General features: G+C 38.6%; 1 protein-coding gene and 1 non-coding gene across 5 annotated transcripts in view; one reads left to right on the top strand and one right to left on the bottom strand.

The window, feature by feature from the left end:
* Window positions 1-22760, bottom strand: part of LRMDA (leucine rich melanocyte differentiation associated) — a 1134568-nt gene that overhangs the window by 283633 nt on the left and 828175 nt on the right. The window lies entirely within an intron of this gene.
* On the top strand, window positions 19188-19289 carry LOC117082967. The gene has a single exon (XR_004436880.1). It is a non-coding gene; the product is annotated as a U6 spliceosomal RNA (small nuclear RNA).

Raw genomic sequence — 22760 nt, 5'->3', positions numbered from 1 at the left:
TTGAACCCTGAAGGCAGAGGTTGCAGTGAGCCGAGATCGCGTCATTGCACTGCAGCCTGAGCAACAAGAGCGAAACTCCATTTCAAAAAAAAAAAAGAAGAAGCATTTGTTATTAGTTTTTATTCCTTAGCCTGTCTATACCACTTTTGGCATAGTACATCTCATATTCTTACCCCATGCTGTATGAACTTTATTTCTTTTCATTTGTCCTGTACTTGCCTTGTGAAACTTCAAGGAAAAATTTATAAAACAATGATGATGATGATGATGATGATGATGATGATAACAGATAACATTTTTGCCTGTATTATGTTCCAGGCACTGCTATAAACACTTTACATTCATTATCAACAGCCTTAGGAGGCAAATATTCTTATTATCTCCAAATCACAGATGTGACCTAGAAAGGTTAAGTAACTTGTCCAAGGTCATACAGCTATAACTGGTCAAACTCTAAGTTCATGCTCTTAATCACTGCAATTTAGTGTTACTGTATTTGGTCAGCAATTCCTTATCATTTTATTTCTCTCATTTATAATATTATAGGTATTACTCATGTCCTCCATCGTACTCCATTTTTCCAGAACAGTCTGAGTCAGTCATTATTCCTATCCTCAAGGATCTTGCATTTCAGACAAGGAAACAAAATAAATGTGGATATGAAAAGCATATCCACATAACAAAAACAAACTTATTCTAACCCATCCAACTCCATCATGCTTGTTTATTTCATTCTTCCTTGAAGCTTCTCTCTAGCCAGCAACAATAGTTTTTGAGAGTGTATCTAATCATAGCACCAAAATACTATTTAAAAATGTTGGGCAAAGTAAAAGAATTTTTCAATAAAGTTCAATTAGCTCATGAGTTCAAATAGGAAATACACACTACTGTCTTTCAGGAGGAGGGGAGAGGCCAGAGGAGGTTGCATAGCAGAGCTTTTGTGAAATTAGTTTCTGGATTTCTGTAAAAGAAAATGTTTTATTACAGAGACAATGAACAAGAAACGTGGGGAATTACCTATATGCTGTCTGAGTGCTACTAACAAAGGCAGGTAATAGTGTGGGTGAGACACCACTGACTGTCAGGTTATCTTGTTGAGGGTCACTGCTGCCGGAGTGTCAAGGTCAGGATAAGACAGTAGAACAAAGCAGCAGCGAGGAACGCCTGCCTCCCTGGCTGATCCGCTGACGATTAGCAGCGTACGGGACGTGAGCAATGATAATATCACAGTCTCACATGCGTTGAGCACTTTATAGTTTATAAAGCACTTTCATAGTTATTATCTCATTATATTTTTAAGAATTTCTTATGGAAAATTCAGTAATGATCAAACCTGCTGAGGAATGCTTCACTTTTCAGGGATACATTTTCATGATTTGAGAAAAGCTATCTATTTTGAGTTGGGTAACCACATGAGCACAGATTTAGAAACCGGAATTCAATGAAGGAGACAGAAGACTCTAGGGTTAACTAGAGGTAGAGTACAGCTCATCCCAGGCAGTGCCAGAAATTATACAGGTAATCCGCAAAATCCTAACAATTCTCATTAATGCATCCAAATCTAGAAAGAAGCCAACTTTATATAGGCATTCCTCTCTTCTCCTTCTCCTGACTGAGTAATGGATTAATAACCACTGGGAAAAGCAAATGAAACACAGAAAACTAACAATTGGGTACACCCTCTAATGGGCATGAAAATTCCATGACGACACAGAGAATTAGAGAAATGATCCAAAGCCCAAAAGTAAACCCTAATGAGGGTTTCACAGAATATCAGATGAGAGAATTAAGTCTGGCTATTCTAATAAAGATCACATCCCTTCTCAGTTGAACTATTCTCCTCCCTACCCCATTTTCTCAAGCTACAGAATATGGACAAAACATGAAATACTTACTTCTCAAACTGCAACTTTGAGGGTAAAAGAAGCTCATATTATGAGTGGTGGGAAGATAATTCAGAAGCCATTCACACTGTATATTTCAGAGTTACTCAAACATGATCAGAGAGAAAACAAACAGCACGGCAAAAAATTCAGACCAACAACAAAACCAGGAAAAGGAGGACAGAAGCACATCATGCAAAAGACACAAAAAGGACCCAACAACTAAAGGAACATCAAAAAAAAAAAAAAAATCCAAATAGCTTTATGCCATAAAACAACTTAATAAGAATAAGACTTTAATAAAAGAGGGGCTCAGCTGAATACAATTTAATTGAATAAGAGTCTGCTTCTTGCATGAGAGGGTAAGCCTACTACCTCCTATCTCTTCCACTGATACAAATAAACACTGCACAAAATACAAGGATGCTGAGGACGGGGAAAAGCAAAACAAAAGCCAGTGGCTTATGGAGAAGCTATCCACCAAGAGCTGAATTTCTGGGTTTATTGTTCTCTTTTTAATGTGGCTTTTCCCCAAATGCAGGCCCCAATCACAGTCATCTGACACAGGAGTACTGTGGAAATCTAAAACTCTACTTTCTATCTCTATTTCAAATTTCTCAGCTGAAGAGCTGTGAAAAACAGCCCTTAAGGACTGGAAGGTGTGGAGGGAATCCCGGAGTGAGAGAGCTGGAGAAGGGGATACTCTAATTCTATATATGAAACTACACAAGTTCCCAGCTCATCTCTGAGCTGTGCATGTGGATGTGCAGGACATATCCAAAGCAGCTTAGCAAGGGCTCTGAGAATGGAATGAGGATTGTAAACCACCATCCAGGTTTCATACTAACTCTTGAGTGTACAGGCACAGACAGATCAAGAGGAGGATGTCAAAGGCTTTGAAAACTGAACCAAGACTGGAACCCACAAAAGGCAAGACAGAACCCATAGTCTGAAAGAAATGAGGCTAATTCTTCATAAAACAAAAAAGTAAATATTAATATTCTTCACAGGGTTGTAATATAATCCAATATTGAACCACATAATGTTCAAAATGCCCAGGATACAAGCCAAAAATTACTAAATATACAAATAAGTGTTGGTCACATTTGTGTAAAAACAAAATCCACATATATGGCTCAGATGTTGGAATTAGCAAATAAAGGCATGAAACCACCTATTATAGCTACATAGTCCGTGAGATAAAGCTGAACTTGCTTTAAATTAGTAGAAAAGTAGAAGCTCTCAGGAAAGATACAAAAGCTATAAAAAACTTAGAAATTTTAGATCTGAAAAATGCAGCATGTGAAACAAAAAATTCACTAGAGGCCAGGTGCAGTGGCTCATGCTTGTGATCCCAACACTTTGAGAGGCCAAAGTGGGAGGATCACTTGAGCCCAGGAGTTTGAGACCATTCTGGACAACAGAGCAAGACTGTATCACTGCAAAAAGAAAAAAAAAAAAATTAGCTGGACATAGTGGCCCCAGCTACTAGGGAGGTCAAGGCAGGAGGATCCTTGAGCCCAAGAGTTCAAGGCTACAGTTAGCCGCGATTGCATCACTGCTCTCCAGCCTGGGTAACAGGAGACCCATTCTCAACAACAACAGAAAGACAGAAAGACAGACAGACAGACAAATAGAAAGAGAAAGAAAGAAAGATTGATTCACTAGGTTGTCTCAATAACAGAATGAAGATAATGGAGGAAAGATTTAGTGAACTTGAAGATACAAAACAATAAAGTATCCAACCTGGAAAATAGGGAAAAAATGATAATGAACAGAGCCTCAAGGACCTGTGGAACAATATGAAAAGATCTAACATATATGTATGTGGAGTAATATAAGGAGAAGAAGAAGAGATTGTGAAGGAAAAGTAAAGAAATACTGTGCAAAAACTCACCAAATCTACTGCAAATTTTTTTCATATATCCAAGAAGCTCAGTCAATTACAAATAGGATAAACACAAAAAATCAACACACACACAATTTAATGGATTTAAAAAGAAGACCTAAAGAAACAAAGACCAAAACAATATGGTTCAGAACTAAAAAGCAATTTGGAAAGATGAAAGAGCAGAGGGGTCACACTAAAAATCAAATTACTGACAGAGCAACAGTTTGATGTAATCACAGTGAATGCATATGAAAAATAAAATAAAATAATTAGATCATTTAAGACTCATAGGAAATAAAGACAGTAACATTTGTATGTGTACAATTAATATGACAGAAAGTATATTCAAACATATACTAAAAAAAGTCCCTAAAATGAAGAAAAAAATATAGTTCAAAAGAGCTTAGCAAGTTAAAAAAATGATACAAAGAATGAAGAACAATCAGATAAATCTTAATTAAGTTACTAAAATTCAGGGGAATAAAAATCTCTACACAAGCGGATGGAAGAAAAAAGAATCTACTACACGGAAGAAAAGTCAGTCTGACCTCATACTTATCCAGAATTCACATTCAATACAAGGAAACAATGAAGAAGTATTTCTCTATACATGTAAATCGTATATAGCCTAAAACTATTATACCCAACTAAAATGTCATTCAAATATAACAAGCATGGAACTTGAGAAATTCAGGACTCATGAGTCCTTTCTGAAATAGATAGAAGAAAGCCCAGCCAATTGGGGTTGGAGTAAGAACTCAGGAATGGAGAGCTATCATCCAAAGAACTTCCATTGAGCTCTGAGTTCACTTAAATATGGAGCCAATACTAAACAACTATGGAAAGCATGGTTATAGAGGAGAATGCATTTGTCATTTACAATATAATGATAACAATGTAACTAACAAAAATTGAGAGGTAGGGGAATGGTAGGGAAAGTTGTGATCTTCATCCTTCAGAGCAGAAAAGCAGTGACTGATCCTGAATAAAATTGACATATATGATTTTCTAAAAAACCACTCCAATATCAAAACACATATACTCTCTTTTTCTACCATTACAGTGATTGTTGATCTAATTTTTATAAAAAGTAGGGGTGTTCCATCATTCTTTTTTTGCCCAGATACATAGCAAAGAAGCTCTCGCAAGAATAAAATATGTAACCTTTACCTTAGTGGTACTATGTTCTAACTAAACAAAATAACTAACTGACTAGAAAGAACATAGACACATTTGGGTTTTATCCAAATCAAGTTCTACTTGACTTTTCCAAGACACACACAGATGCATATAATATCCACTTTTAATGCCTGGCCATGCATTACCAGTCTACAGAAATCATTGTATTCTTATTGACCTGCTCACTTTAAAAACATCCCAGTTGGTTTTCAAATGAATATGCACAGATTGTGCCTCAAGCCCATTATAACTAGATGATCCATATCTAATTTTATGGTAAAAACACCATTTTCACAACTCATTTATTTAATTCTTCCAATTTATATGCAGCAAGATTAGATGGGATTAACTAAATGGAGGAAATATGGGCAAATATATTTCTCTTTCTGGTGTATTGTAAGATCTTCATAAAATACTTGTTTAATAACTTATTCCAATATTTGAAACTGGTGATCCTGAAACAGTTTAGGATATACTATGAATGACTCAGATATTATTAAGATGGAATGGTTGGGATACCTGGGATACCAAGTGATGATGACAAATACCTTCAAATATCTTCAAATGTTTAGAAATGTATATCCTGCTTTGTTTAAAGAAAATTAAATGCTGGTCTGTCTAAAAAAAGGTAGTATGTAAAAATCCATAAAAGAAAATAAAGATATTTGAAGACAATAAAACCACGACAACAATAGAAGTACTTGAATGTTTCCTATATGGCAGGTACTCTGGTATGAACTCTACATGGATCATTTGACCTCATCCTGTAATATCCCCATTAGTTAGTGCCCTTTTCATTCACCTGATCTAGGGATATTGGATGGGGAGACTACCTCCACCTCCCTGCTTCTGGAGAGGGAACTACATGTCACCTCAACCCCACGCCCCATTTCAGAACACTTCTGGACAGAATTTAGGCACCGTTACTTTATGCCCAAACGTGTATTTCTTTGGAGAGTGCCATCAGGGAACCCTGTCACACATATTGGGTACATAATAGTACAAGTTATATGGAGATATGGCAAAGTTTAGGAAAGTTACACACAAGCAATGAACAGATTAGATATCATACTATTTTAAAATAGTAATAAAGGCAACATGATTTTAACAAACTCTGAATGAAATTGTTGGTGTCTGGCGGTTACAACGATTCCTTAGTATCTATAATGTGGTATTAGTAAGTATAAAAGTCAGTTAAATATCAGTTTTTAAACTTTAAAGCCATTGGTTGTCAAGGTGTGAATACCCTAAATATTTACACAAAATTAAACAAAAGAAATCCAAGGTTGCACAGTTTTTAGATCTAACGGTACATCCTAGCCCAAAAGACTACCTCTTTCCATGAAGCCAGATAAAAAAGTTTTGGTCTAGAAAGGATACATGTGGAGATATTTACATTTGGGAACAGAGGTATCTTATATACAATCTATGTAGCACTGTCATAGAATTCCTCACTAAAAATTTTGCCCTAAGTGAGAGGATGCTCACCCCATGTATAGGTATACATGCAAGACTATAGGAAAAAAAAAATAAGTGGTTAGTCCTTGATATGGTTTGGCTCTGTGTCCCCACCTAAATCTCATCTTGAATTGTAATCCCCACATGTTGAAAGAGGGACCTGGTGGGTGGTGATTGGATCATGGTGGCAGGTTCCTCCATGCTGTTCTCGGGATAGTGAGTTCTCACCAGAGTTGATGGTTTTAGAAGCTTTTGGCAGTTCCCCCTTTGCTCTCTCTCCCTGCCACGTAAGTTGTGCCTTGCTTCTCCTTTGCCTTCCACCATGACTGTGAGTTTCCTGAGGCCTCCCCAGCCATGTGGAACTGTGAGTCAATTAAACCTCCTTTCTTTATAAATTACCCAGACTCAGGTAGCATCTTTATAGCAGTGTGAGAACAGACTAATACAGGCCTCCAGACCAGCTTTTCCAATGTATATTCTGGGGAATAGGCCTGCTCTGACAAAGGGTTCCTTGACTGAGTCTGTTTGGAAAATGCTGAGATATTATTATAGAATCTCAAAGCCCTCATGCTAATGTATCTTGTTAATGCATAAAAGGTAAACTGAATTTAATATATTTCCCAAACCTTTGTGATGTGGGAAGTCATTCATGGGTACATATAAAAACATCTGATACCACCTGGGTCACTGTTTCTCCTCACAGACCATGGATCTCAGGTTCTATTGAAGAGCTGCAGAACTATCTAGAGACAAAGCAGCTCTTGAATGAGAACTGTGAGAGCAATGCCCCATACAAGTCCCACGTGGCACCAAGTCCATTGAGGAGGATTTAAATTTAGTTTACCGATGTGTCCATGTATCAATAGATTATAACCCTCTTCCCCCAGAGAAGCCAACCTGGCCAAAAATCCAAGGTGAATGGTGGGATGGGGGTATCTCTGTGGTTGTCATTCAAGATTCCTGAGACTTTTACCTTTCATGAAGTTAGGTAGGAATAATGATATGCTATCCTCCAGGAGAAGTACTGTGGAAGACCAACAATCCCTCCCTTTTCCTTTATGGATCTCTTACAGTGGGATAGTGGAGAGGGATGTAGCCCATAAACATTTTAGCTTTTCTTACTGGGTGACTGCACACATAAATCAGGGCCCCTTCTTTCTCCCTGAATCAAGTTGCATGCTTTCATTCCCTAAGACTGGACTCCAATTGTGGTATACTTTGAGTCTGCTTCTCTTCCTTGGTCACAAGTATATGGAATTAATTAGCAAGAAGGCAAGTGGAAGTAATTCAGATTTTTGGAACTACATATGTAAAGATGCCAAACTATCAGTGAGACGGAGACAGATAATAAAAGTCTTGGGGTAAAAGCAGCTTCTTATATATAATGGCACTTAGATCTTCCTTGTTTTTAGGTTCTGTAACAGCCACATAATCATGTATATATCCACAGCTAGGCAATGTCCAGGCCTGTTTTCTGTCACTGAACCTACATTTCTGGCCAAAATGAGATCATAGTTTCAGCTATAGGAAAATAATAAACAAGATGGATGCGACTGAAAGAGAAAATGCAGATTTAATTATTTGCCATAGGGAGTATTCCTCTGTTACCAGTCAAAGGACTGGAAAGTTGAAAAGTTTTGTTTCAATGAAAAAGCATGGATTTTTTTTTTAGCATGGAAATTTTATAAGGTAGGAATTCCTTTTTTTCAAGACATGGTCTCACTCTGCTGCCCAGGCTGCAGTGCAGTGGCATGATCTTGGCTTACTGCAACCTCCACCTCCCAGGCTCAAGGGATCCTCCCACCTCAGCCTCCCAAGTAGCTGGGATTACAGGTGCATGCCACCACACCCAGCTAATTTTTGTACTTTTTGTAGAAATGGGGTTTTGCCATGTTGCTCAGGCTGGCCTCGAACTCCTGAATTCATGCAGTTCACCCACCTTGGCCGCTCAAAGTGCTGGGATTAGAGGCATGAGTCGCCTAGTCAAGCTAGGAATTCTTGATTACATATAGATCTGTAGAAAAATTGTTCAAGAGGTCACTTTAGATTTGGCCTGGGTAGCCTAGGGTTTAGCATTTAGGCAAAGGACAGGGGGAAAGAGATAGCTATTCTCTGTGATTATTTCTACTGTGCACTTATCAAATCAATAAAAATAATAATTGTTATTGATGGTGGCCTTACCGCTGATTAAATGGGCCAATTTAATTGCTTCTGTGAAGTCACACAGCTCTTAAGTGTATATCATGGCGTCAGTAAAGAGCATTCAATTGCCCCCAGCTTTGTGGACAGGATGTGCATGGCATTGATTTAATTAGAGCTCTTAGATTGCAACCTGCACTCCTTCCTGAGCTCCTCTCAGCTGGAGACTTCCTCTGTTCTTTTTAAATGCTGCCCTGAGCTGGAACAAAGCAAGGTGCCCAGCAAGAAGCATTGGATTGCATCACAGAGAGGATTAAAATGCCCATTATGAGGTAAGATTCGAGTCAAAGCAGAAGGAAAAGAAGACAGGCTGTAAAAGAAAATGGGCTGCAGGCAGTAAAATATTGATTGAAAGAACTGAAAACACCATGGCATCCACACTCCTGCCCTGCTCTGTATGCCCTGAGGTCTGCCAATCTCCTGACTTCATACTCTACTCTCTCTCCACAGCTAATAATGCTTCAGCCACTCTGGTCTTCCTCCTGGCTTTCCAACACAAGGCACTGATTCCTGACTTGTGTCTTTACAGTTGCCTTTCCTCTAGTTGAACCCTATGCTCTATACACCAGCTCCCAGCCATCTTCATCATTTAGGTCTCAGCTCAAATGCCCTGTCTTCAGGGAAGCCTTTGTTGGCATCCTAGTGAAAATAGCTCCCCTCCCCAACTGGACACTTTCCATTGTGTTGCTCTCATGCATTTTCTTTGAGGCACCAGTCAATGTTAGAAAGTGCATGGTTTATTTCTTTACTTGTCTATTGTCTGACTAATTAAAATATTAACTCCACAAGAGTAGGGACTGTGGGCCATCTTCACTACTGTATTGATATCCAGTGTTCAGAACAGGGTGTGCACAGAGTAGATGCTTTGTACATACTGATGGGGAACAAAAAGGGGAGTGGCTTGAGAGAATGAGAAAAGGTGAGTGGCTTGAGTGAATGAGAAATTTACTAACATTCATCTCAAGATCTCTGCTTCCTGCCTATACCACATGGTATTACTAGGTAATGTTAAAAACAGGTATCGGGCCAGGCGCGGTGGCTCACACCTGTAATCCCGGCACTTTGGGAGGCCAAGGTGGCTGGATCACAAGGTCAGGAGATCGAGACCATCCTGGCCAACACGGTGAAACCCCGCCTCTATAAAAAAAAAAAATACAAAAAATTAGCCGGGCGTGGTGGCGGGCACCTGTAGTCCCAGCTACTCAGGAGGCTGAGGCAGGAGAATGGCGTAAACCCAGGAGGTAGAGCTTGCAGTGAGCCGAGATCCCGCCACTGCACTCCAGCCTGGGCAACACAGTGAGACTCTGTCTTAAAAAAAAAAAAAAAACAGGTATCAGACAATACAACATCTAGTCCTAGCCCTGTTGCTTACTAGCCATGTAATCTTGAGGAACTTAACCTCTCTGAACCTATTTCCACCTTTATAAGCAGGTTTATAAAAAGGCTTAATCTCATGGGACTGTTGGAATTTTAAAATGCATGCAAAGGGCTTAGAATAACTCAGCCACTAGTAAATGCTTAAGTAGTGTTGCTATTATTGTTGTTACTGCTATGATTAAATTTACTATATATTGTGAAAAGTATCAGGGACCAGAGAACTTTCAAATGGATGCTCTATTTTTTAAAAAATTCCTAATTTAACACAGTTTTTTCATTCAAAACAACTTAGTGTGTATCTATAGACATCCTCTTCCATCTCAATATATCATGTAGTCGGCAAGTTCAATAACCGGGCAACCCCATCTTCTATATGGATCAGCAAATGTGCACAGTCCAGCCTCCTTTCTGGCACAGTCACCAGTGGTCTTTATAAATAATTTTGGAGAAAGCAAAGTTTCCATTGTTGAAAGCTATGGAAGAGATTCTTAATTCAAACAGTATTAGGGTGGTGGATGAGGCAAATTGGAGCATGTAAAATTTATTGGACATCATAAAAGGGAAGCAGGGATAGGGCCAGGGAGATGGGGGGTTCGATTACTGCTGAATTGCTGGTATAATAACCTGCAGCACATCACTGTGCGCCACTGGGGCTGGGAAGCACTCTCCCCGGATGATTGCTTTATGTCAGCACGGATGCTACTGGCCCATCAACTACGACCCTGGGAGCAGCAAACCCCATCATAAGAAAGGGAGAAATGTAAATTTCAAAATAGATATATAAATATTCGGTGGCCCAGTGTTCCATTAGTCATTTATATTCCTGACTTTGGAATGCAAAAATGTAAATCCAGGGCCCTTCTACAGTCAGAAGTCACCCAGGGTTCATATAATAATCTCTCTGACAAGGACTAAGCTGTGGCTGGCAATAAAACCTAGGGGGCCAATAAGCTCACTAAATATGCTGGGAGAAAACAAGGGAGAGATACACTCTCAACCTCAAATGGGGGTAGAGAGAGATTGACTGACATGTCAAACCCATCCCACCTAGTCAGAGATTTCCCTGATGCAATGGGGGCGTAAGGACAGAGCTGATTTACTCACTGACAAGCCTACATCCCTGTAAGCAGAATGCTCCAGAGCTCATTCTCGAGGTTCTGAAGGGCATGGCATTTTTTCCTGATTTACTGCCATTTTATCGCTGCAAGAAATGGACACAGCACAGATGCCCATAGTTCTAAATGAAGGTAAGTGATGTCCTTGATGCAAGCTCTTCTAATGTTCTCCTTAAAAAGGAAATCATTAAGAGTTACACCAGATCGAGTCTGATCTAATATATTAGGGGTGAGGGAAGTGAAAGGAGAGAGGTGTAAATACCATAAAGCCAAAGAAATGGAAATCCCTCCAGTACAGCCCCATGGAGGGCAAGTGCAGAAGCACACACTAGCCCTGTCATTCCTGAATGTGGGAGAGAAGCAGGACATCCAGGAACGAGGAACAGGAGGAGATGATCTACTTCAACCTGCTTAAGACAGAGAGGAAACTAAGGCACAGAGGACTATGTGTCAAGATCACACAGCTGATAAGAAGCACATTTGGCCCAGACCTGAACCTACTAATTGACTCCCAGGGTTAGGGGTTGGGTTAGCATTAACTTTGGCCTTCACACCAGGTTATATTTGTTACAATTCCTCTCCACTTCATTTCTGTTCCACAGGGAATTTGGCACTCTAGCATATACTGACACAAAGCCCACCCCTCAAGTTTAGGAATTAGAGAAGTGATTGATAGCCTCTATGTGGCTGAGGTAGAAGATACATTTTAGGAGGTATGCAGAACAAATATATGTAAGTCATTTTAATAGCAATATGCAATATTATGTAACCTAGGGACTTCATGAACATTAATTAGAACAAAATAAGATAAGTATTTAAGACATTTTAAAAGTGAACTGATTTCAAGGAAAACACCGACTAAATAATAATAAAGGGCTCAATAGACTGGGTACCATTCTAGAAATATCCTCAACATGTTTTCCAAGTCAGTTGTGTCAAATGAGACATTTCACACAAAACTGGTGATTTTACTCACAAGATTGACAGCTATAGATGGAATCCACATCTTCATTCCAGAATATTATGTTTACAATGGAATATTATTTGGCCATCAAAAAGAATGTATTTCTGAAACATGCTTCTACACGGATAAACTTTGTTTTCAAAGTTTATGTCCATAAGCTAGACATAAAAGGACAGATATTGCATGATTCCACTTATATGAAGCAGATAGGCAAATTCATAGAGGCAGAAATAGAATAGAGGTTACCAGGGCTGGAAAGTGGAGAAAGAGGGGGTTATTGCTTAATAATTATAGAGTTTCTATTGGAGTGATAAAAAAGGGTTTGGAAATAAATAGTTGTGATGGTCGCACAATACTTTGAATATCATTAATCCCACTGAATTGTATGCTTAAAAGTTTAAATGGTAAGTTTTTTATATATATTTTTACCACAATTTTAAGAGTTATAGTGTAATATGTCAACAATCATTGAATTATATAATTTAAATGGGTAAATGATATAGTACGTGAATTATACCTGAAAATAGCTGTTTAAAAAACTATGTGCATAAAGTTAAGGATATTCTTGCCAAGAAAGGAAGCTGCATATGGTGACCTGTGGAAATTCATCTCAACTATGGGAATGCCATTCTTTATCATGGCATCTGGTCTATCATGCCCCAAAGAGTCCCTATAGAAGGAGGCATGACTATCTTGGGTCTATCTAAGGGAGGTTAGTTACAATTTGAATTTATCAGCACTCTTGATAATGTGTCCCTGCTGTATCATTTTCCCATAAGAGCTTTCTGGGAAACTCCAGCCTGTATTAATTGGATCATCACCCGGAGATTGAATGTTCTCTGGAATCAAAACAAACTCATCTCCTGTTACAAGTCTAGTTTTTAAATTCTAACCTGTGAAATTCTGAAATTAAGTTTCAAATTGTCATCCATTCAATTTATGTAAATATACTAGGGCATTTCTCAAAACTCATCAAAAATGCCACTTTGTAATAAATATAAAATAGTAATAATCTAATTAACTCAAGGTCTAATATACTGAGTTATAAATAAAGAGGCAAGATAGCCTAGTGTCATAGACATGGAATTTAGTAGACAGACCTAAGCTGAAGTCCCAGCTGTTCTACCTCCTCACTTTTCTTCCTTCCCTGCACTTAGTTTCCTATTTGAAAAATTGAGATAATGACTCTTTCCTCAAACAGGTATTGTGAGAACTAAATTAGATAATATGATGAAGAGCACAATATTACTGCATATAGCAAATGTTCTATAAATAGTAGTTAAATACGTATTCATAAACACAAAAAAGCAACACAGGATCTAGAGAAAGAAGAGTTGGTAAATAAAAAATTATCAGTCTTCCTCTAGCAGCTAACAGGTAATCGAGAAACAGGTGTAAATCTCCAGATTCTAACATTATAGGATGAAATGGCTTAAGAACATATCCAATTACCTTTATTACAAAAAAGATGATGATTATTATACTATGAATACTAGTGTGAATATTTATTGTATACTTATTATATGCCAAGCATTTTCATACACATTTTTTTATTATCCTGGTTAATCCTCCCAACAACTCTATGAGGTAAGTGCTCTTAGTATCTCATTTTCTAGATCAGTTAATCAAGGCTTAAAGAGGGTAAATAACTGGTCTGAGATCATGTAGAGATTAAGGGTGATGGCCAGGATTCCAAACGCAGGCTATTTGACTTGTAACCTTAACAGCTATGCCATCATCCATTCTTACTTAGAAATCTTGCAGATGATTAATTTACTTTGTCAGTTAGCCTAATACCAAGAGAGAAGGTACCTAGAATGCAAATGTAAACAGTTTGGTGGTTTCCTGAACATCATCCCTCACGCAAACGGAAATAAGATGTTAGTCTGGCCGGGCGCAGTGGCTCAAGCCTGTAATCCCAGCACTTTGGGAGGCCGAGACGGGCAGATCACGAGGTCAGGAGATCGAGACCATCCTGGCTAACACGGTGAAACCCCGTCTCTACTAAAAATACAAAAACTAGCCAGGCGAGGTGGCGGGCGCCTGTAGTCCCAGCTACTCGGGAGGCTGAGGCAGGAGAATGGCGTAAACCCAGGAGGCGGAGCTTGCAGTGAGCTGAGATCTAGCCACTGCACTCCAGTCCGGGCGACAGAGCGAGACTCCGCCTCAAAAAAAAAAAAGATGTTAGTCTTTTGGTTTGTAAATTAGTTTCTTAGACATGAACTAATAAGGCCATTTCTAACATGTGAATGACTAGTAATAACATCAAACCAACACACATGGAAAGCTGAAGATCTGACTCTTCCCCAACAATAACCAATGTACCTTGGGACTCAGCCCATAAGGGCCTGATGAGTCTTCTGTGACCATTTCCCCAGCACTCTCAAGTATAAACACTGGGCTCCATACCAAGCCTCCCCTGTGCTTGTTATAGACATCTAAAACTTCCTGACCATGTGGAAAGTGAGGAGCACTTCCTGAGAATGGTCCTACCGTTGGAGAAGGGCACAGGTCCCTGTGTGCTCCCAGGACAGAGAAGGCAGAATTTGGCTGCACTGAGTGTGAGCACATGAAAAGAAGCAACTCTATTAACCAGGGCTCAATAGTGCTTGATGAGAACCACTGAGCCCTATATTGATTGTGAAGCGCCTATAGCTGCTGATGCTTGACAGATGACACTCAACTTTCAGCCTGGGTGGAAGAGCAATAATAAAAACATTGCCCTCAAAGAAAGAACTCCAAACTGTTATTCAACCTTTCCTTTGGAAATGTAAGGCTTCTCCTTAGAAACATGAATAAGGTACAGAGAACGGCTAAAAGATGAGGAAAGACATAAATTGGATGGGATCAACAATTTCCTGCTTCTGCCTCCTGCTGTTCACACACTCAGTCACACAGAGTGCCCCTGTGCAGGCCCCAGAGGTCATGGGGATCAAATATAAGTTTCGAAAGTTGAAGAGGGAGAATCCATTTCAAATGACTTAGAGGATAACTGTCACTGGAATTAATATGGTTGGAATGTTTAAAATTGCCACAGGTTCCTTCACTTTTGAAAGGTGTCAGGCCCCTGTCTTGAACGCTGCATGTCTGTCTGTGATACCTCAATGAAAGGTTGCATTATCACAGACAGTTTCAGGCTAAGGAAAGCTTATTTAATTTACTGAGCTGCACATAGAAATTGGCAAAGATGAGTCCAAAAGGTTAAGCATGGGGCATGATTCTTACCTCTCTTCATTTCCCATAGTACTATAATGTCCCATTAAATTTTCCTTTCACAAAGGTGCCTGAAAATATGTTTTACATTTCTCCATGCGTACCTTTCTGTTTAGTACTCAGGACTCCTCTCCCAAAGAATTAAAACGGATGAGAGATGAGACATAGAAATCTGCTCCTCTCCTATGGGATAAAGCTGGAATTTAAGAGAGCAAAATCTGAAGTGCTAAATTGAGCAAACAGCATGAGAAGCAGTCGAGCTGATTGAAATACTTGCAGTGGACATGCCTTCAACTACAATGACCATGCCACTTGCAAATGGAAAACACATTATTTCAATCTGCCTCCTCTTTTTGTTTGTTTGTTTGTTTGTTTTTTAGACAAAGTCTTGCTCTGTCACCCAGGTTGGAGTGTAGTGGTACAATCTCAGCTCACTGCAACCTCTGCCTCCTGGGTTCAAGCAATTCTCATGCCTCAGCCTCCCAAGTAAGTGGGACTACAGGCATGTACCACCACGCCTGGCTAATTTTTTGCATTTTTAGTAGAGGCAGGGTTTTGCTATGTTGGCCAGGCTGGTCTTGAACTCCTGGCCTCAAGTGATCTGCCGGTCTTGGCCTCCCTAAGTGTTGGGATTACAGGCATGAGCCATCATGCCTGGCCTCAACCTGCTTCCTTTCAACATTAAAGGTAAATGAACATATTACTGCTAAAAGGGGGAATAAAAAGTAAATGAACTCAGATTCTCAGGTTTCCCTTAGAGTGAATGGAAGGAACCCTTCCAAATGGCAGTAGTTGCAAGGTTTAGCTCTTGCAAGATTACCTACGAATGAGTTACGATGACAGCAAATCCATCATTATTATGAAGGCAGAGTTTTAGATGGTTGAATAGAGCTTTCCATTCTTTTTTAACCTGTAGCAGAAGACATCAGAGTTGACAGAGGTTTTGCCACTATAACATAGGAGGGCCTCTGAGTTACACTTTTATCCCTTTCAGGGTCACCTATCACCAAAATCAATTTATTTCTTTGTTTCAATATTTATTCATGTTCAATATTTTATCCCTACATATTATTCTTGCTCCTACATAGCATTCTTCCACTTGAGCCTATTCGTGCTTTCTACATAGCAAGCACTATGCAAGATGGTAGGGATCCAAGAATGAACAAGCTCCCATCCCTGCCTCGGCTTATAGTCCAATGGGACAAAACATTGTAAATATGTGAGATGAGTTATGTAGAAGCTTGAGCAATGTGCTATGGAAGAATATCTTATTGAGTCTAAAAGGCAAAAAAGATAAAGTAACCATCATGCAAACTTGGCAAGAATGCCTCAGTAGAATCATCACCAAATTAAAACAGCACATCAACTCCATTTTTTTCTATTTTGATTTTTCTTTGAATTTCATATTGCTGTAAACTGATAAAAATTTTTTGCAAAAGCATAAGAAAGACAGAATGAGATAAATTGATGATCTTTAAAAAAAAAAAAAAAAAGTTTGTTGGAAATTCCTTTTGTGGTCCCAGATTATAATAAAGCACATTGAAACACTTCATCAGAAACAAGTTTGCCTTGTAATCAACTTTCTAGAGATGAAAAGGTGACCCAAGAGGTATCTTCCAAAGTAAAGATCAATCATTTAATGTTTGGAACGTATCCTTCTGAAGATATCATTTGAATTTTTTTTCAATTTGAAAATGAGATTATAAACAACTACAAAGAAGACTTTCCCCAAAATGCTAATGTTAACAACATTGCAAAGTTCTATGAAAATGATTCTATTTCCTTATGAGGAAAATTATGTTAGGGCACACAACATGTATATTCTGTAGAGAAAATGGTTAGCAAGGGCTTAAGAAAGGGCAAATGGCTGGCAACAATCAGGCACAGCAGCAATCAGGTGCAGCAGCAATTAGGCACAGGCCAGAGCCAGCTGTGGAAACAGAGTGTCACAAGCCACCCTGGCCAGCATGACTTTCCCCTGGTAAGCTTGCTAGAAAGCATGAATTTGTCAAGAGGATTCACTTTGCGGAAAAAAACAGGGGTCAGCAGAACCTCAAAACAAAAGGCCATGGATTTGGAAGCTTGGGAAAGAATCTGTACAGAAGAAGTTAGTGCCCGTTCTCCAAGCCTAGGGCCAAGTAAGTTGTAGAGGAAAGATGTTGAATAACCCAAGACCAATCAGAGAAGCTGCAAGTGCCGAACACATATATGCCAGAGAGTTATTTGAGATCAGTTACCCTAATCTTTCACTTGACAGAAGATGTGGCTGAGACCCAGAAATGGGAAAAGACTTATAAACGTCCCACAGTGCCAGAGCCAGAACCTAAACCTGAATGCCAAGTGACTGTACTTTCCATCACCCCACTTTGTTCTTTTCACTGAGAATCATTCAGAAAATAAAGCATGCTGATGAGAAGTGGGTGCATGAGTGGAGCAGGCTGGGAGCATGAGGCTAGCATGAGTGAATACTGGTGGTAAAGATTTCAGTCACTGAGAACCCAGCTGATTCCTGATTCTAGATTATATGCATTTGAAGGCTTTTGGTTTTCTTTAAGAAATGGAGTCTCACGTTGTTGTCCAGGCTGGAGTACAGTGGCATGCACATACCCTGAATTCCTAGGCTCAAGTGATCCTCCCACCTCTGCCTCCTGGATAGTTGGGACTACCAGTGCATACCACCATATCTGACTAATTTATTTTTTATTTTGTTAGAGATAGGGTCTTGCTATGTTGCCCAGGGTGGCCTTGAATTCCTAACCTCAATGATCCTCCCACCTCAGCCTCTCAAGTAGCTGAGATTGCATGAGGCTTGTTTTCTAATTTTATTGCCAACAATTTTGTTCCCCACCAATATTTTTCCTTCTCCAACAACTCCATAAACCTATCAAGATGGCTCAAATGTCACTCTACATTTGTTTTTTAGTTATAATCCACCTGTTGTGCACATGTGGCTCATCAACGGGTTTACATGATGGGTTTATCCTGCAGAAATGTTATCTATCTTTATAAGTATGTTTATAAAAATGTTTTTGCACATGACTTTCAAAAATATGTAAAGCAAATATTTAAAGTTCAACTTGCAGACTCATTATTGAAGGTATGTGTGTTGCTTTTCAAGGCTTATGAGAAGTGAGTTTAAATAACAATAAACCTAAGTAGAAATGCCTAAATCTAATTATCTCCTTGATACTATGACCTAAGCACAAGAGTGTAGGCAAAGGCTCTTATTTTTGCATGTCCAGCGTTAATTCACTCTTCATTTCATAACAACCAGGGTGTCATTTTTTTTTTTTTTTTTTAGAACCAGTGCTTTCCACTTTTCTTTTCATATGATTCTGATGGACCTGAGCTCAGTTCCTGGTATGAGGTGTGGGTCTGACCCAGGTGATTAGTTCAAACATTGAAATGCAAGCCAGCTGGGTGCAGTGGCTCATGCCTTTAACCAGCACTTTGGGAGGCCAAGGCACGTGGATCACGAGGTCAGGAGATCGAGACCATTCTGGCTAACATGGTGAAACCCTGTTTCTACTAAAAAATGCAAAAAAAAAAAAAAAAAAATTTAGCCAGGTGTGGTGGCAGGCACCTGTAGTCCCAGCTACTCAGGAGACTGAGGCAGGAGAATGGCATGAACCGGAGGCGGAGCTTGCAGTAAGCTGAGATCACAGCACTGCACTCCAGCCTGGGCGACAAAGTGAGACCCTGTCTCAAAAAAAAAAAAAAGAAGAAGAAGAAGAAGAAAAGAAAAAGAAAGAAAAGAAATGCAAGCCAATCCAGCCAATAAAAGTCAGTCTTCACATTTTGTCTTGAACTATTGGAAAGAGCTCTCTTTCCAGTGGGGTTGCTAAGCTGGCAAGAAGTAATCCATTTGCTGATATTGGCCATCTTATCAAAAGTTATTTATTAAAAATGCTCACTTCAGTGGTACCTATACTCAAATTATAACAATACAGAGAAGATTAGCATGGCCCCTGGACAAGGATGGCATATGAATTTGTGTAGTTCATATATTTAAGAGAAGGAAAAGGGTGCAGAAAACATACTTAATGAATTAATAGCTGAAAATTTTCCAAGTCTTGAGAGAAAGATAGACATCCAGATCCAGGAAGATCAAGGAACTCCAAATAGAGTCACTCCAAACAGGTTTTCTTGGAAGCACATTATGCTCAAATTGTCAAAAGTCAAAGACAAAGATTGAATCCTAAAAACAGCAAGAGAAAAGCATCAAGTCACATATAAGGGAACCCTCATTACATTAATAATAGGTTCTCAGCAGAAACCTTATAGGCCAAGAGAGAATGGGATGACATATTCAAAGTACTAAAAGAAAAAAAAATGCCAGCCAAGAATATTATACCTAGCAAAGCTATCCTTTAGAAATTAAGGAGAAACAAAATATTTTTCAGACAAGCTAAAACTAAGTGGATTTATCACCACTAGATTGGCCTTACAAGAAATTCTCAAGGAAGCCTTACATCTGGAAAATAATAATCACCATCATGAAAACATGCAAAAAATGGCTATAAAACTTGCTGGTAGAGACAATACACAAGGAAGAAAGAGAAAAGAAGCAAGGCAATACACAAAAGAAAAAGAGAAACCTGTCACTACAGAGAACATCCAAGTGCAAAATTAAATAATAAGTGAGGAAGTAAAGAACAAGACATACCAAACAACCAGGAAACAATGAATAAAATGACAAGAGTAAGTCCTCACCTATCAATAATAACCTTGAATGTAAATGGATTAAATTATCCAATTAAAAAACATAGACAAGATGAATGGATTTAAAAAGAAAAAGATCCAATTATATGCTGTTGACAAGAGACTCACCCTCACCTCACATGTAAAGACATCTATAGACTTGAACTGAAGAGATGGAAAAAGATATCCCACACTAGGAGAAACCAAAAACAAGCATAAGTGGCTACACTTATATCACTCAAAACAGACTTCAAGTCAAAGTTCTAAAAAGAGATAAAGAAGGATATTATACAACAAAGGAATCAATTAAGCAAGAGAATATAAGAATTATAAATATATATGCACCCAACACCAGAGCACTGAAATATTATTAGATCTAAAGGGACAGATAGACCCCAATACAATAATAGCTGGGGACTTCAACACCTTACTCTCAGCATTGGACAGATCATCTAGAAAGAAAATCAACAAAGAAACATTGGAATTAAACTGCACCAGAGACCAAATGGCCTTAACAGACATTTAAGTAACATTGTACCCAACAGCTACAGCATACACATTCTTATCAGCAGATGCAACATTCTCTGGGATAGACCATATATTACGCCACAAAACAAGTCTCATCAAATTTTGATCAATCAAAATTATATCAAGCATCTTCTCAGACAACAATAGAATAAAACTGGAAGTCAATAACAAAAGGAATGCTGGAAACTGTACGGATACATGGAAATCAAACAACATACTCCTGAACAACCAATGAGTGAAGGAAAAAATTAAGAATGAAAAGGGGCAAATGATCTGAACAGACATTGCTCAAAAGAAGACATACAATTGGCCAAGAAATATATTTTCAAATACTCAACATCACTAATCATCAAGGAAACATAAATCAAAACACCAATGAGATATCATCTCACCCCAGTTAGGATGGCCATTATCAAAAAGACAAAAAGTAACAAATGTTGGTAAGGACAGAGAAAAAAGGGAACTCTTTACACTATTGGTGGGAATGTAAATTAGTACAGCCACTATGGAGAACAGTATCAAGATTCCTTAAAAACTACAAATAAAACTACCATATGATCCAGAAATCCTTCTACTAAGAATGTATATAAAGGAAAGGAAATCATCATATCAAAAAGACATCTGCACTCCCATGTTTATTTGAAGCACTATTCACAATAGGCAAGATACGGACTCAGCCTAGGTATCCAACAACAGAATAGTAGATAAAGAAAATGTGATATATATACACACAAAGGAATATCACTCAGCCATAAAAATAAATTAAATCCTGTCATTCATGGCAACATGGATAAAACTGGAGGATATTATGTTAAGTGAAATAAGTCAGGAACAGAACTAACTAAACACCACATGTTCTCACTCATATTGTGGAAGCTAAAAAAAGATGATCTCATAGAAATGAAAAGTGGAAGAGATAATACAAGAGGGTGGGAAGGGTAAAGCAAAGAGAGGGTTAGGGAGATTTGTTAAAGGATGAAAAATTACAGCCAGATAAGAGGAATAATTTATCACGTTAAAAAAAATTATAGAATGATTACAGTTAACAATAATATATTATATCATTCCAAACAGCTAGAAGAAGGATATTGAATGTTCCCAACAGAAAGAAATGAAAAATGTTTGAGATGAGGGATAAGCTAATTACACTGATCTGATCATGCAATACATTATATGTATTGAAACATCAATAGGTATCCCATAAATATGTACAAGTATTATATGCCAAGTAAAAAAATACATTTAATTTAAAAAGGCTACATGAACTACATAAAAAAGTAGAACTGAGACAAAGTATGCAGATGGAAATTACTGCCAATGTTACTTGAATACCTGGAGATAACACAACCCTTATGGGTAGGTGATAGATTATTCACAAAAAATGCTGCAAAAAGGGTAGGTGGTAGATTATTCACAAAAAATGCTGCAAAAATTCCTTTTCCCTCTATATATTCTTCCCTGATCAATGTAACCTTACTGCTCTTCCATCAAGAGGTAGAGTCTGGTTCTCCACCACTCATATGTGGACTTGGCCATGTAACATGTTTTGTCCAATTAGTCATTAACAAATGTTATACAAGTAAATGCCTAAAAGGTACTTGAGCATGGAGTTTTCCTTCTCTTGTTAGAGGAATCTTTCTCCCACCAGGTAACACGCCCAGGCTAGCTTCCTGGAAGAAGAGAGATCACATGGAAAGTGATTCCAGCCATCTCAGCTGAGCCCCAGACATGTGAGGCCATTTGCGACCATATAGCCCCAACTGAGTCAGTCCAGATAGGAACCATCCAGCCAACCCACAGGACTGTGACCTTATATATAACTAATATTTTAAGCCATTAAATTTTGAGGTGGTTTGTTGCAAAATAAAAGGTAATTAATAAAGTATCAAATTACATATTTTTTCAGCAATTTGAATTGTTTTATCATCTGTAACCAAAATAAAAATAAAAATACCCAGTGCTGGCCGGCCGTGGTGGCTCACACCTGTAATCCCAGCACTTTGGGAGGCTGAGGCAGGCGTACTACCTGAGGTCAGGAGTTCGAGACCAGCCTGGCCAACATGGTGAAACCCCATCTCTACTAAAAATACAAAAATTAGCTGGGCATGGTGGCGGACACCTGTATTCCCAGCTACTCAGGAGGCTCAGGCAGGAGAATCACTTAAACCTGGGAGCCAGAGGTTTCAGCAAGCTGAGATCATGCCATTGCACTCCAGCCTGGGCAACAAGAGTGAGACTTTGTCTCAAAAAAA

Source organism: Trachypithecus francoisi, unplaced genomic scaffold (genome assembly GCF_009764315.1).
Source record: "Trachypithecus francoisi isolate TF-2019V2 unplaced genomic scaffold, Tfra_2.0 Lachesis_group9, whole genome shotgun sequence".
NCBI classification, from domain to species: domain Eukaryota; kingdom Metazoa; phylum Chordata; class Mammalia; order Primates; family Cercopithecidae; genus Trachypithecus; species Trachypithecus francoisi.
This window is presented reverse-complemented; position numbering and strand designations above follow the sequence as displayed.